Source organism: Engystomops pustulosus, chromosome 10, assembly GCF_040894005.1.
Source record: "Engystomops pustulosus chromosome 10, aEngPut4.maternal, whole genome shotgun sequence".
Classification (NCBI taxonomy): domain Eukaryota; kingdom Metazoa; phylum Chordata; class Amphibia; order Anura; family Leptodactylidae; genus Engystomops; species Engystomops pustulosus.
Genome location: NC_092420.1, coordinates 23944019 through 23960129, shown reverse-complemented (window position 1 = coordinate 23960129; position 16111 = coordinate 23944019). Strand labels below are relative to the sequence as shown.

The 16111-nt window shown below is 40.5% G+C and overlaps 1 long non-coding RNA gene across 2 annotated transcripts in view; it reads left to right on the top strand.

Moving 5' to 3' along the window:
• LOC140104398 (uncharacterized) overlaps positions 1–13509 on the top strand; it is a 38346-nt gene extending 24837 nt beyond the window's left edge. For both annotated transcript variants that reach the window (XR_011850312.1, XR_011850311.1), the window contains 2 exons: positions 9814–9911; positions 12949–13509. This is a non-coding gene — a long non-coding RNA (uncharacterized lncRNA). The remainder of the gene's footprint in view (positions 1–9813; positions 9912–12948) is intronic.
• The last annotated feature ends 2602 nt before the right edge of the window (positions 13510–16111 follow it).

Genomic DNA, 16111 nt, shown 5'->3' with positions numbered 1-16111 from the left:
TGGAGACAGGGATCACCGGAGAACAGACTGCTGCTTACTTAGTACTTTTCAGCTGAAATGCTTTTAGACAGAAATATTGCTTATATCATTATGGTGCAGACAGAAAATGGAGCAACAAGCATTATGTTTTCTTTCTGGTCAAGGTTATTGTGTAGATATGGAATTCCTGCGCCTCTCATTAATCATTAAGCAGAGGAGACGCTCGGAAGAAATTGGTTGTGGCCAGTGCTCAGCTCCGATTTTAGTATAGTATTGTATTTATTTGATAGAATACTAGCAATTTTATCTACCTATGCCGCATCCATACTGACATATTACCTTATAAAACTAGGGGGGAATTCCAGCACCTCTAGATAATCAATATCAGGATGATGAGGGTCCGATAACTGGCACCCCACCAATTCAGTCCACATTGCAGCACATTCCCATGCAACAAGCCTTATATTTTTTATTTTTCCATTTACAGGCGGTCCCTGGGTTACATACAAGATAGGTTCTGTAGGTTTGTTCTTAAGTTGAATTTGTATGTAAGTCGGAACTGTATAATTTTAACCCCAGACAAATTTTGTTTGGTTTCTGTGACACTTGGATTTTAAAAATGTTGGATTCTCATAAGAACCAGAATTAATAATAAAGCTTCATTACAGACACATGTGATAACTGTTATAGATGTTTATTGTAGCCTAGGGCTAAAGTAAAGTAATTTACCAACATACAGAGGTCCGTTTGTAACTAGGAGTCGTTCTTAAGTATGGGACGGCCTGTACACAGATAGTTATGTGTGGTTCAAATTGTACTTTCTAGTGGCAACACTTTATATTTTGGTGATTGTTCAGGGAAGCTAAATGCAAATGAGGTAGAATAGCCAACAAAAACACAGTTGCGCCATATTCCTACGCGCTTTGTTTTTACATCTTTTTCTGTAAGGGCCAAATACCGGTAGCACCTCCCCTAAATCTGCCTCTCATTGGGGCAGATTTACTTACCCGGCCCATTCGCGATCCAGCGGCGCTTTCTCTGCGCTGGATTCGGGTCCGGCCGGGATTTATTTAAGCAGTTTCTCCGCCGTCCACCAGGTGGCGCTGCTGCGCTGAAGAGCATCGTAACGCACTGGAATACACCGAGCCGGGTTGAGTGAAGGTAAGTGCAATTTTCGCGACACTTTTTTAAAAAAAATGCGGCGGTTTTTCCGAATCCATCGAGTTTTCGTTCGGCCACGCCCCACATTTCCGCCGCGTGCATGCCGGCGCCGATGCGCCACAATCCGATCGCGTACGCCAAAATCCCGGGTCAATCGGGTAAATCGGAAATATTCGGGTAACACATCGGGAAACCGCAAATCGGGCCCTTAGTAAATGACCCCCATTGAGTTGGTAGATGCCAAATTTATATTGGCTTTAAAATGTAATCCTTTGTCTAAAAAGGTTCTGCCACTTTTTCATAGTTCAATGTACACAGCTGCGTAAGGTATCATTTTTTGCAGGACATGCAGACGTTTTCGATGATAACATTTTCAGACTGTGTAAATTTTTGATCACATTTTATTTAAATTTTTATGTTTTTAAATGGCGAATGGTAATTAGTGCATTTCGGTGATGGTTTCCATTACAGGGTTCACCGCCAGGAATACCGTATATTCCGGCGTATAAGACGACTTTTGAAGACAGAAAAATCGCGCATGGAGAGGGCTCACGGGCTGAGCCCTCTCCATAGCCGTTAAGTCTTTGCTGCATATTGCAGCAAAGGCTTACCGGTAACACCCGCGATCGGTGCTAGCACCGATCGCGGGTGTATTCACAGTGATGGCTGCCGGCAAAGCTGCCGGCAGCCTCAAAAAGATAGCGGCGCATGGGCGCCGCCATCTTACCTGGGATCGCCGCTCCCCGTGACGTCATCCGTCTCCATGGTAGCCTTGGGTCTTCCGAAGACCCGAGGCTATTTCGTTTTAAACCCTTCATTACAATGTGCTGATAGCACATTGTAATGAATGAGGAGGAAAATCCCCATATACTGCCATACTGTAGTATGGCAGTATATGATAGGATCGATCAGACAACCTAGGGTTAAAGTACCCTAGGGAGTCTGAAAAATAGTATAAATAAAAATAAAAAAAAGTTAAAAAAAATTATAATAAAAAAACCTAAAATTTCAAATCACCCCCCTTTCCCTAGAACTGACATAAATATAAATAAACAGTAAAAATCATAAACACATCAGGTATCGACGCGTCCGAAAATGCCCGATCTATCAAAATATGATAACGGTTTTTCAATGCGTTTAACCCCGTAACGGAAAATAGTGCCCAAAGTCGAAAATGCCACTTTTTTGCCATTTTGAAAAATATAAAAAAATCTATAAAAAGTGATCAAAAGGTCATACAGTCCTAAAAATGATATCATTGAAAATATTATCAAATTTCGCAAAAAATGACACCACCCACAGCTCCGTACACCAAAGTATAAAAAAGTTTAAAAAATATTTAATAAAATAAAAATTTAAGGTACAGTATGGTAACATTTACAGTAAAATGGACGATGGTAATGTTGTTGTTGTATGCCTTATGTTCATGAGCGACAGTTTTCCTGCTATATACCTGCATGTCATAAGAATTTAAATTTAAAAAAGGACCATGTTAAATTCAAATCTGTTTTTTTTTTAATTTTTACCGGTGTTTTGTATGCGTTGGAAAAGGGGTAGTCTTATACGGCGAATATATCTTAAACTCTATATTTTAACAGGAAAGTAGGGGGGTCGTCTTATACACCAGGTCGTCTTATCTGCCGGAATATACGGTAATCGTTTTTATATTGTGATAGAGTGGACATTTTGGGACATGGAGATATCTAACATGTTTATGATTTTACTTGTTTGTTTATTTCTGAATGTGAGAAAAGGGGAGGGGGGGGGTGATGTAAATTTTTTTACTTTTTACTACATTTTTAAATTACATTTTTAAAATTAATTTTTTACTATTGTTTTTGGTCCCCTAGGATACTTTAACCCTAGGGGGTCTGATCACTCAATACAATATGCTGCAATGCAATGCAGCATATTGTGGATATACTACTTCTATATTACAGTCTGTCTCAACATATGCTAATGACAACTATGGAAGCCTTTAACAGCCTCCCATCTGTCATTACGCCTGATTACCATTGATAATGCACAGGTAAAGCACTGTCAGGTGCCGCTGTTGGGTTCTACCACATCCCCTAACAGGTTAACTGCCACGATCGATGAAAGCACAGCCTGTGATCACCCCCAAATAGCCCTTACTGCTGTAAGATGTATGTAGTCATAAAGCAGTAAGGAAGTGGCTAATGGGGTTTTCCCTTTACAAAAACATCTTCTGTATCACATTGGTGGTGATTTAACACCCAGCTCCCTATTAGATCACAACATAGAGCTGAGAATGGAACAGGAAGCAGACAGCTCCATACTCTGTGTAGTGGCAGAAAAGAGTCACTGCAGCTTAGTTGCCAGTTTAATAAACGGAAGCACAACTGCAGTAACCTTCTGTGACCACTACACAGGAAACGGAGCTGTCTGCTTTCTCTTCCATTTTCTGAAAACAGCCAATCTGATTGGTCGCCGGTTGCTGAACTCCTATCCACTTGTTTTAAAAAATACAGATAGTATCCACTTTTTACCTGAAAGCCTGATATCTAGTATACTACTGTTATCTAGTATTTCAAAATTTTAATACAAAAACAAGTTAATACAACTTTAACCCCTTCAAGCTCTGCGACGGATATATCCGCCGCAGAGCTATGAAGGGTGTATGAAGAGGGCTCACGGGCCCCATAGCAAATCTGTATCAAACCCCTTAATAGAATGGGTAATTTGTGAGTCTAATACCCAATGGGTCCATAAGGCTCCTGGCCCTGCACCTTCTGCATCTCCTCAGTTTTGGTTAAGTTTCTCCTGATCCCTTTCTATAATACAAGGCAATATCCCAAACCGTATATTCCATTTCAGGTTTATTATACAATGCCTATTATATCATCACACAACCTCTATATTCAGGGCACACTATTAGGCGGGCTGGTCAGGCTGGTACAGACTGCCGTCACAGCAGATTTTTACAATTCTGTCTCGGTTTGCTAGTGTCTATAAATGATTTGCTCGGTGATAAATATGGTGCTTTGTCATTGTACCCTTTTAGAAGTAGAGACTTGTAATGACAAATAACCCACTTGAGTTCTAACAAATGGAGGTAGTTAATCATGGTTTTCCAGTCAAAAAAAGTAGAAGCTCAAAAAAAAAAAAATCTTGAAATATCAACAAAACTTCATCCACTGCCAGTGAATTCAGCTTCTTTTTCTTTAGACTGGTCCCTCATTCTGTAATTATTTGGCAATTATTTGTAGTATAGAGTATTTTAGACAGGGGTACACAATCTACAGATATAACATGCCTTGCCACATTATTCTATATATTACCACATTTGTTCAAAATGGTCCTCTAGTCAATCAAAGGAATCACTTCCTGTTAAATGACATCACTTCCTGTCTGTGTACTACTAACAGATCTAACTGTTAAGATTGGGTAACACAAAAGACAGGGGATAGTGTGCCCTGAGCTTGCCCCAACCTCTGTCCCTTCCTATAGCCCCCCCACGCTAAACCGAGGGGCGACTACTTGAAGACTCGAAATACACTGATAAGTGTGGGAAGGGAAACACAAACAGACTGACAAACATAAAACACAAAAGAATGGTAAACTAGCCGGAGTCACAACGAGAGGGTACGTCAATAGCAAAATCAGTAGGCAAAGAGTCAATGTCAAAAACTAGCCGAGGTCACAACAACACAGATACAGATACAGAGCAAGTCAACCTAATGCAGCAAGCGAGTGATGAAGGGATTTCAAACACTGGCACAGGTGACTAGTGAAGCTGCAATTTATGCAGCCAGAACTCCACCTCCAGAACCTGATAGGAGCTGGACAGCTTCTGGGAATTAACCCCTCATGGTGCAGAACAACCAGGCACCAAGCAGAGGTAGCACAAGTCCCAGCAGTTCCGAACACAACTCCTAGACAGCGCAAGATCTTAGCAGCCGCTGCCCGGGACGAGAGGTGGAGTTTGCGCGGATACGCGCCGGGGTTCGGAGAACGCTGCTGGCACTACCAGAAGAACCAGAAGTCCCAGCATTTTCCCTAGCGAACCTGACACTAACTGGATTGGTTGCAAACACACAGACAAATGTTTTAACATTTAAAAAAATAATAATAATTTATTTCTTCAAAATTATAGCTACAATTTGATTGAAATTAACTAGTATTTTAAAGTTATTATTTTTTGCCTTAGACAATTATTTTTTTTCTCAGTCTTTACTTGTTTACTACCAAGTCAGAAATGAATTTACAGACTTTATAAAAATGTTATTTTAAAGCTTATTTTTTTGCAATCGGTAGTCTAGTGTGTATACTTGAGAAGTCCCTGGACACTATGGCAGGCATTTATTAATTTTGGCGCAGGGTGAGGAGGAAGTGTGCTATAATTTTCAGTAGGTATAAGTTTGTGGCACAAGAGATTTTTTTTAGAGGTGCAAGGATGGATTATTATATTACTTGATATTTTCTCAAGACATAAAGTTAAAATTAAAAAAAGCAAAACTGTCCCTTCCTGCACTTCCACCTGAATATATATATATATATATATATATGTATATATATATATATATATATATATATATATATATATATATATAATATATATATACACTCACCAGCCACTTTATTAGGTACATCTGTCCAACTGCTCGTTAACACTTAATTTCTAATCAGCCAATCACATGGCGGCAACTCAGTGCATTTAGGCATGTAGACATGGTCAAGACAATCTCCTGCAGTTCAAACCGAGCATCAGTATGGGGAAGAAAGGTGATTTGAGTGCCTTTGAACGTGGCATGGTTGTTGGTGCCAGAAGGGCTGGTCTGAGTATTTCAGAAACTGCTGATCTACTGGGATTTTCAGGCACAACCATCTCTAGGGTTTACAGAGAATGGTCCGAAAAAGAAAAAACATCCAGTGAGCGGCAGTTCTGTGGGCGGAAATGCCTTGTTGATGCCAGAGGTCAGAGGAGAATGGGCAGACTGGTTTGAGCTGATAGAAAGGCAACAGTGACTCAAATCGCCACCCGTTACAACCAAGGTAGGCAGAAGAGCATCTCTGAATGCACAGTACATTGAACTTTGAGGCAGATGGGCTACAGCAGCAGAAGACCACACCGGGTGCCACTCCTTTCAGCTAAGAACAGGAAACTGAGGCTACAATTTGCACAAGCTCATCGAAATTGGACAGTAGAAGATTGGAAAAACGTTGCCTGGTGAGTCTCGATTTCTGCTGCGACATTCGGATGGTAGGATCAGAATTTGGCGTCAACAACATGAAAGCATGGATCCATCCTGCCTTGTATCAACGGTTCAGGCTGGTGGTGGTGGTGTCATGGTGTGGGGAATTTTTCTTGGCACTCTTTGGGCCCCTTGGTACCAATTCAGCATCGTTGCAATGCCACAGCCTACCTGAGTACTGTTTCTGACCATGTCCATCCCTTTATGACCACAATGTACCCTGTAACATCTGATGGCTACTTTCAGCAGGATAATGCGCCATGTCATAAAGCTGGAATCATCTCAGACTGGTTTCTTGAACATGACAATGAGTTCACGGTACTCAAATGGCCTCCACAGTCACCAGATCTCAATCCAATAGAGCATCTTTGGGATGTGGTGGAACGGGAGATTCGCATCATGGATGTGCAGCCGACAAATCTGCGGCAACTGTGTGATGCCATCATGTCAATATGGACCAAAATCTCTGAGGAGCTTCCAGCACCTTGTTGAATCTATGCCACGAAGAATTGAGGCAGTTCTGAAGGCAAAAGGGGGTCCAACCCGTTACTAGCATGGTGTACCTAATAAAGTGGCCAGTGAGTGTATATACACTCTTTTTTTTTTAAATAAGTTTTTATTAATTTTTCCAAAATGTTTAACATACAGGTATTATTCATAAGCATTTTACATGTCTTTTGCAATTTTACATATTCAATCTTCATAATGTCTATACACTATGAAGATTGAATATGTCTCCCAATTCATGAAGGTGAAGTAGAACTCCTTAGAACAGCGTTTTGCAGCTCTAATTGTGGGCCAAAAAATTACGCCACAAAATTGGATGAGCCAGAAAAGTGTCAGATTCACAAGCGGCACCACAATTTTGCACCGCGAAAAAAAGTTGTGAGTGTCTGAAAAGCACCAATATTGTGGTGCCGACACTAAATAAATAAGTAACAGGTGCAGCAAGAAAAAAAATCCCCCAATTTTCAATAATAAATGCCCCCCTATATGACTTGTTCATTTTTCATCTCTCCTTAAAATGGAAGGTGGAGACCGAGCTCCTGTGACTCGCTGCCACCCCTCCCCTCTGCATAGACTTCTATGTTTCTGTCATGTTGCCTGCAAGAAAAAATTCAGAGTGAAAATATGTTTAGGAGAGAAGGGGGATGATGAAAGTCCAAAAAGTGAAGAAAGAATTATGTTCCTGTGATAAGATTTATTACAATGTATCCTATATTCTCTAGTTTGATTGATTTGTGCAAAATTTACAGAAAAGTGAGTGACCATTTAGCTTGTTTTTTTAACTAAAAATCTATTAAAATTGTATAATCCATATAAATGTAATAGTCCCATAATATGGCAGTCATCATCTATCAGGACATGTGTCATTACTGTGGCAGAACATGTTATTTGTGTGATAAGATTATGGGGGTATTTCCATATGTCAGAAGAATTTAATGAGCTTATAAAATGTTTTAATTATTTTCCATAGACTGTATCTCATTATTATTTTCTTTTTCCTAATAATCTCAAATTCTCTGTTTGTCTTTGCAAACTGGGCAAATTATAAGAGAACGTGGTTTGCATATCTAATAAGCCGGAGCTCAAAAGATTAGGAAGAAAGAGATTTTTTCTTATTACAGAACTTACTTGCAGAGAGGTTCAGATGTGAGAACGGCTTCTGCTTTTTTTTGTTGTTGCCACAAATAGGTTCCTTCAGTTCCCGGTTTATCTTGAATTTTCCTGAAGGAATCTGGATTAGCATAATGAGAATCTTCACATAGCGACTCATTACAATTTAAGAAAAACACAGTGGATGGACCGGATGATGCGCTGCTCCATGATGTGTGATTATGTATGTTTGTCATTTTCATAGTGAAATGTGAATTTTTATACTTTTATATAAATGGATTTTTTTTCTAGTGAGGAATAGTTTTCTCTCGTAAGGAAGCGAAGGTGTCAAGGTCACAAGGTCATGTATCTCTTTAACCTTCCCAAGCAGTCTCCTCTTGTCCAATATTCTGCATATCGTCATTTTTCAGCAGGTTGGAGAAGAGCCAGGCAGTGTGATGATATCAGTTAGTACAGAGAAGTCATATGCTGAGAACGCAGAAATTCCAGAAATAGGAGAAGAGTGGAAATTCATGAGAAAATATATTAGTAAAATAGAAATATGTGCACTATACATGTGAATAGTCCATGTAGTAAGATATGTTGTGAAAGAGATGCACCAATCCTAAACATCCCAACCCTTTGATTTGAAAGGTTGTATACCCACTAGTTATTATGGTATGTGGGCCCACTGGTTTAATGGGTTGTGTGCCCACTGATTTGACAAGTTGTGGGACCATTGGTTTGATGCATTCTGTATTCACTGGTTTGATGATTTGTGGACCCACCGGTTTGACTGGTCTTGGATCCATTGGTTTGATGGGTTGTTAACCCACTGATTTGAGAGGTTGTGGACCCATTGGTTTGAGGCGTTCTGTACTCACTGGTTTAATGATTTGTGGAGCCACTGGTTTGATGGGTTGTGGACCACCTGGTTTGACAGTTTATGAACCCACTGATTTGACAGGTTGTGGACACACTGGTATGATGGGTTATAGACCCACCAAAATTATGGGTTTTGGGCTCAGTGGATTGATGGGTTGTGGTTTGAAAGTGCGTGGATCCACTGGTTTGACAGTTTGTCAACCCTATGATTCGACAAGTTGTGGCCCCGCAGGTTGTGGATCTATTGGTTTAATTGTTTGTGTAACCACTGGTTTGATGCTTTGTGGTTTGACAGGTTGTTGAGCAACTGTCTTGAGTGGTTGTGGAGCCACTGGTTGATGGGTTTTAGACCCATCGGTTGGATTGGTTGTGGACCCACTAGCTTGATGGGTTGTGGACTCACTGGTTTGATGGGTTGTAGACCCATTAGTTTGATGGGTTGTAGACCCACGTGTTTGATTGGGTTTGGACCCATTAGTTTGTTTGGCAGTGGATCCACCAGGTTGACGGTTTGTGAACCCTCTGATTTGACAGGTGGTGGACCCACAGGTTGTGGGCCTGTTGGTTTGTTTGGTTGTGTAACCACTTGTTTGATGCTTTGTGGACCTACTGGTTTGATAGATTGTGGAACCACTGGTCCGAGTGGTTGTGTACCCGCTGGTTTGTTAAACTTCAGGTCTCACTGGTTCGATAGGCTTTATACCAGCAACCTCCTAGTTCCACTCTTAATATATTGTTATTATTTAGACTTTGTTGCAAGGAGACCATGGGGCAATCCATTAAATGGTTTTTGACACAAACTGAGGTTCTTGTGAGTCAAAGATAAGGTACTACCTTGGGGGTGTCTCATCTGAGGCCTTCAATAGTAATATGGATTCTCAGATATATTGATATATGTGTTGAAGGGGGCACAGCATTTGAAATGTCTGTAATGATACATAAATCGGATAAATGTATTCTGCTGTATCTTTTCCAGAAGCGAAACAACAAAGTTCTTCCCTCGTGCGTGTACAAATTAGTTTTCGAGAAGACATTGAACATTCTTGAAGCTTCTGGAATGCTGGAAAGTTAAAGGTATTATCAAATTTTATCTGCTGTATTGAAAGACAGATAATTATACTTTGAACAGCGACAATGGGATTTATATGGTCGGTATGAAGAGGAGTACAAAGAAACAACCATTGGCTTTATTTTTTTTATGACAGAATCAATAGAAACTAATCAGGTCTTGAATACGTTCCCGAGCTGTAAAAGAGAGGCAAAATAAGTCAGTGGAGACAGGAGTTTTGGCGCAATGCTGTCTGCCAGGGATTAAGAGAAAAACATTTCCAAAAGCTGTCAGCGCTATGTCGGAATACAACAGAATGCGAAGTTAGAGATGGATCCTATTAAATTCCAACTTTCCTTTGCTGCCTGTTTAAAACTTCCTTGACAAGTCGCAATGTAATGGAATGATCATCTATGTAAGTAGCGGAGCGGCACCTTTTTGTTAGTAGATGCCTTCAAACAGCCCTTGTGTTCATCATGAGTTATTCATTTGACTTTGTGTGATCAGAAACAATGACAGATTCAATTTTAGTAACTTTAACCCCTTTACCACTGCTATATTGTAATGTGTGTCCTAACTGAACACACCCAGTATAGATAGCATGTGTTTACATGACTTCAAATGACTATATCTTCTGAACGGTGGCATCTGGAAACACAGTTGTGGTGTCATATTAAAGAGGAGGATCTCTGAGTTTCTAGGTGCCACATATGAGGAGAAATACACCAACCAAAAATGTTATATGCAGCTCCCCATTCCCATTGTAACGTCCCATTCCCATATCGTCGATGTATCTGCCATACCACTCCACGCATGAGCAAAAGGGGTTACTTGGGCTGTAGATAACAGATTCCTCCTACCACGCCAACACTAGATTGGCAGGTACATCGGTATTGCAGATACATCGACGATATCCTGATTATTTGGGGTGGCAATGGGGCAGATTTACTTACCCGGTCCATTCGCGATCCAGCGGCGCGTTCTCTGTGCTGGATTCGGGTCCGGCCGGGATTTAATAAGGCAGTTCCTCCGCCGTCCACCAGGTGGCGCTGCTGCGCTGAAGAGCATCTGAACGCGCCGGAATTCACCGAGGCCGGCTGAGTGAAGGTAAGCGCGAACCCGAGCGACACATTTTCCGTTTTTAAATGCGCGGTTTTTCCGAATACGTCAGGTTTTCGTTCGCCCATGCCCCCCGATTTCCGTCGTGCGCATGCCGGTGCCGATGCGCCACAATCCGATCGCATGCGCCAAAATCCCGGGGCAATACAGGGGAAATCGGCACAAATCGGAAATATTCGGGTAAAACGTCAGGAAAATGCGAATCGGGCCCTTAGTAAATGACCCCCAATGTGTCTGCCATACCACTCTTCATAGATTATGTCAATCACAAGGAATATGGTCTGCCGTTCACCCATTGTGTGGATCCCAGAACAATGGTATTCTTGGATTTACAATTAAAGGCCATACCAAGGAACCAAATTAAGACAAGTACCTTCAGAAAGCCCACGGCGGGGAACACAATTTTATTTGTGAATAGCCAACACCCACAACATACAATCAAATCAATCCCAGTGGGTGAAATGACCAGGGCAAGGCGTAACTGCAGTAAAAATGAAGACTATGAAAAAGAAGTAGGAAAAATAACAAGTAGATTAAAAATCAGAGGGTACAAGAATTGGATGCTCGAAGGAGCAAAAATGATCACAGATAAAAAACAGAGAGAGTCACTGTTGCCCTTTCAAGATGGTGTGGCCAGGGAACTATCAAATGTGAGGAAAATGTCTAAAGACATTAAAAATAAAAGACCTACGCTGGTGCTGAACTACACCCCACAGTTTCAGAATATTAAAAAGATTGTCCTAAAACATTTGCCCCTTCTCAATGAGAATTAGAAAAAATATTACTGGGGGGTTGTGGGATTGTTTCCAGAAGAAACAAAACCATAGGCAGCACTTTATCTCCCTCAATGGTGTCGACCGAGTCTAATAAAAACAAAAAAACATGGTTGAACCTTATGGGTTTCTTTAAATGTGGAATTACCCCTTGTAAGAACTGCTGTTATGTGAAAAATGAAAGAACACTCACAGACATATCAGGAGATACAAAATTTACTATACAAAGTTTTTTAAACTGCAATAGTACAAATGTGATTTATACCATATTTTGTGATGATTGCCACATGCAGTATATAGGACAGACGAGTAGGAAATTTAAGACAAGATTTTTAGAACATCTGAAGGACATAAAAAATCCGGAAGGAAAAAATCTATCAGGGGTATCTAAACATTTTGTCACTGTACATGGTGGCAAAGCCACCAATTTGAGGGCGTATGCGTTTGAAAACGTTTTTGTTCCTAAACGTGGTGGAAACATTGGCTCATTTTTGAAGAATAGAGAAGCCTATTGGTAATTTAAGTTAAAAACAGTTTTTCTATTTGGAATGAATTATAAAAACAAACTAATGTATCACTACTAATCACCAGCGTCCATTGTACAATAGCAGACTATATAATGCTCAATTATACACTGTCTCCTAAACATTATGATGCTGTAACGTCTATAGCGTGTGTTTTGGTACATATATTTGCCTCCATACTTCAGCTAATGGGGCAGATTTACTTACCCGGTCCATTCGCGATCCAGCGGCGCGTTCTGTGTGGAGGATTCGGGTCTTACAGCGTCGTTGCTGCGCTGAATTCCTTCAGAATGCACTGAAGTTCACCAAGCCGGGCCGGGTGCAGGTAAGCGCGTGTCCAGCAACACTTTTTTAAAAAAAATGCTGCGGTTTCTCCGAATCCGTCGGGTTTTCGTCCAGCCATGCCCCCTTTTTTCGTCGCGTGCATGCCGGTGCCGATGCGCCACAATCCGATCGCATGCGGCAAAATCCCGGGGCAATTCAGGGAAAATCGGGTCAAAACTGAAAAATTCGGGCCCTTAGTAAATGACCCCCATTGTCTTTTGTATGCACATATATGTATGTATTCTTTCTCGTCTTATTTATGTACAGATCATTGTGTTTTATCTCTCAATTTTAACAAAGTTTTATTGTATCTTATTTTATAGTTACCTGGCGCATCGGTTTCCATCTTTGGACCACCCGGAGGTGGCGACCCTTATGAAGTTTTTCAGAAATACCCCACATGTACGGGTAAAAGTCCGAATACCACAATGGTTGGTCTGGGATGGACCCGCCTCTCCTTCTCTGCAATCAGTATTGTGAATAGAGGATTGTGATGCTGCTGCGTTGAACTTGGGATCACATGATAATATATCATGTGACTGGGAACCCGAGAATAGCATCGGGTCACCAAGACAATGGAACATGGAGCACCCCTAAATAATTATGAAGGCTTGCACCTATAAATATTTTATTATTTTGCAGACAGCGATAAATGTTATGCCAGGTATACTTACATTTTAAAGTTTATGTACATGAATGTGATTATTTAATCATGTTAAAGAGTTATACTAAGATTGTATTTGATTGGTCGAGGCTGATGGGAAGGGAGTGGTTGATGAACTCAGTGGGGATATTTAAACCGGCTGACTAATCATACCCCTTAGTCATGAATGAGAGCACTTAATTGTGCTAGAAACAAGCCTGACCATTCCACCTGTATTTTACCTGTTCTAAATAAAGACGGTTTTATTCTACACTGGATCCAGAAGTGTTTCTTGTGTCCCTTTAAAGGGAATCTACCACTTCCCCCAAAGCTTTAAAATCTGCTAGCAACAGGTTGTAGAGAAATGTACTGAGGTTTCAGATTCTTATATCTGTCCATTATGCTGTTGCAGAGAAATTCCTGTTTTAACTCCTTAACGACCAGGCCCTTTTTTGCTTTTGAGTTTCCATTTTTCATTCCCCACCTTCAAAATTCTGTAACTTTTTTATCAAACTTTTTTCTTCAGACTAAAGCTGCATGAGGGCTTTTTTTTCTGCATAACAAATTGCACTTTATAGTGACGATATTTCATATTCCTTGCCGTGTACTGGGAAGCAGGAAAAAATTCCAGATGCAGTGAAATTTGTAAAAAAAATTAATTTACATCATTTTCTTGTGGGCTTGGTTTTTACGGCTTTCACTGTGCACCCCAAATGACATGTCTACATGACAAGAGGGATCTAAATAACTAAATTTACATGGGTTTTATAATGTTTTCATACATTTACAAAAATTAAAACCACTTTTTTAAAACCAAATTCTCCATTTTGCCATGTTCTGGTGCTAATAACTTATTTATACTTCAATAGACAGAATTGGACCTATAGTAGCTAGAACTGTGCTCTTGGTATCATATTACAGATAAGAATCACATCTTTCGGTGAGTTACAGAACTGGAGATGAGGATAGTTAAAAAAAACTGGATCTTTATCTACAGCTTGAGGTCGTATCTATGTCTTTGTCTATGATTCTTTAGCTCACAGACGCACAATCCTGATACTATTTGAAAGATGAGATTCTCATCTGTACAATAACTCACCGGTTCTAGCTGCTATACACCCCAGGATAGGGCATATGACACTATAAAAAGTGCCTGTAAAAGTGACTAATCTCAGGCAAAAAGTCACTCATCTCAGCTCATTTGCATAAGTCTTTGGAGGTGATATTTAATAAATAAACAAAAGAGATGAATGTAATATATTATAGAAAGGACATTTTATACCCTACCTGAAGGGGGCTGGTGGTTTGTAGGGTAAGAACTGGCAACAGGTTAGTTTTTGACAACACATTTCCTTTAATAGATCTATTGCTGCCTTTTCTGTAGGTGTTTCCTTTACTTTTCCAATTCCTGAGTTTTGTAAATGTCCCCCTCCGCACCTATAGCTTCTCACTGTCACGTATGGATGTCATGGCTGTCACATCTCCAGAAGTCGCCATTAACTCTCTGTCTGCCACCGGCGAGTAACACGTCTGATGAAGAATAGGAGGCTGACAATTCTCTCAGACAATTTAACTCTGGAAGCAGAGATTACGGAGCATCAGAGAAATCTGTGAGCTGCAGACAGGAGTAATACGGCTCATGCTGATGGATTTGTCATTATTCATGCCTGGAATGCAGCTCATAAATGAGTTTTACTAAGATCCCAGCGTGAAAACTTTCATTGTGATGGAAAATTGTCATGTAAATTTCGGAGCAGATGTCCTTTCTGTATCTTGGTAAATCTGCCTGTTGGAAGATTGAGGCTAAGGAAAGGAAAAAAATACTTTAAAAACTCCCAGCAGGAACATTTTATGTCATAAAAATCTGAAAAGATGACCTACAATAGCATATAACATAACAGCTTCTATTCCCTGGTGACAGGGGGTCAACTGAGGTCAGAGGAGTATTACCCCTGCTACAAGTCTGGTTGGGTCATTCAAACACATAGGTATAACTACCAGGGAAAGAGCCGGTATGTACTATCCCTGTACTGTGACATCACTGTGTGTATTATCTCTGTACTGTGACATCACTGTGTGTATTATCCCTGCACTGTGACATCACTGTGTGTATTATCCCTGCACTGTGACATCACTGTGTGTATTATCCCTGTACTGTGACATCACTGTGTATTATCCCTGCACTGTGACATCACTGTGTGTATTATCCCTGCACTGTGACATCACTGTGTGTACTATCCCTGTACTGTGACATCACTGTGTGTATTATCTCTGTACTGTGACATCACTGTGTGTATTATCCCTGTAATGTGACATCACTGTATGTATTATCTCTGTACTGTGACATCACTGTGTGTATTATCCCTGTACTGTGACATCACTGTATGTATTATCTCTGTACTGTGACATCACTGTGTGTATTATCCCTGTACTGTGACATCACTGTATGTATTATCTCTGTACTGTGACATCACTGTGTGTATTATCCCTGTACTGTGACATCACTGTGTGTATTATCCCTGTACTGTGACATCACTGTGTGTATTATCTCTGTACTGTGACATCACTGTGTGTATTATCCCTGTACTGTGACATCACTGTGTGTATTATCTCTGTACTGTGACATGACTGTGTATTATCCCTGTACTGTGACATCGCTGTGTGTATTATCTCTGTACTGTGACATCACTGCGTGTATTATCCCTGTACTGTGACATCACTATGCATATTATCCCTGTACTGTGACATCACTGTGTGTATTATCTCTGTACTGTGACATCACTGTGTGTATTATCCCTGTACTGTGACATCACTGTGTGTATTATCCCTGTACTGTGACATCA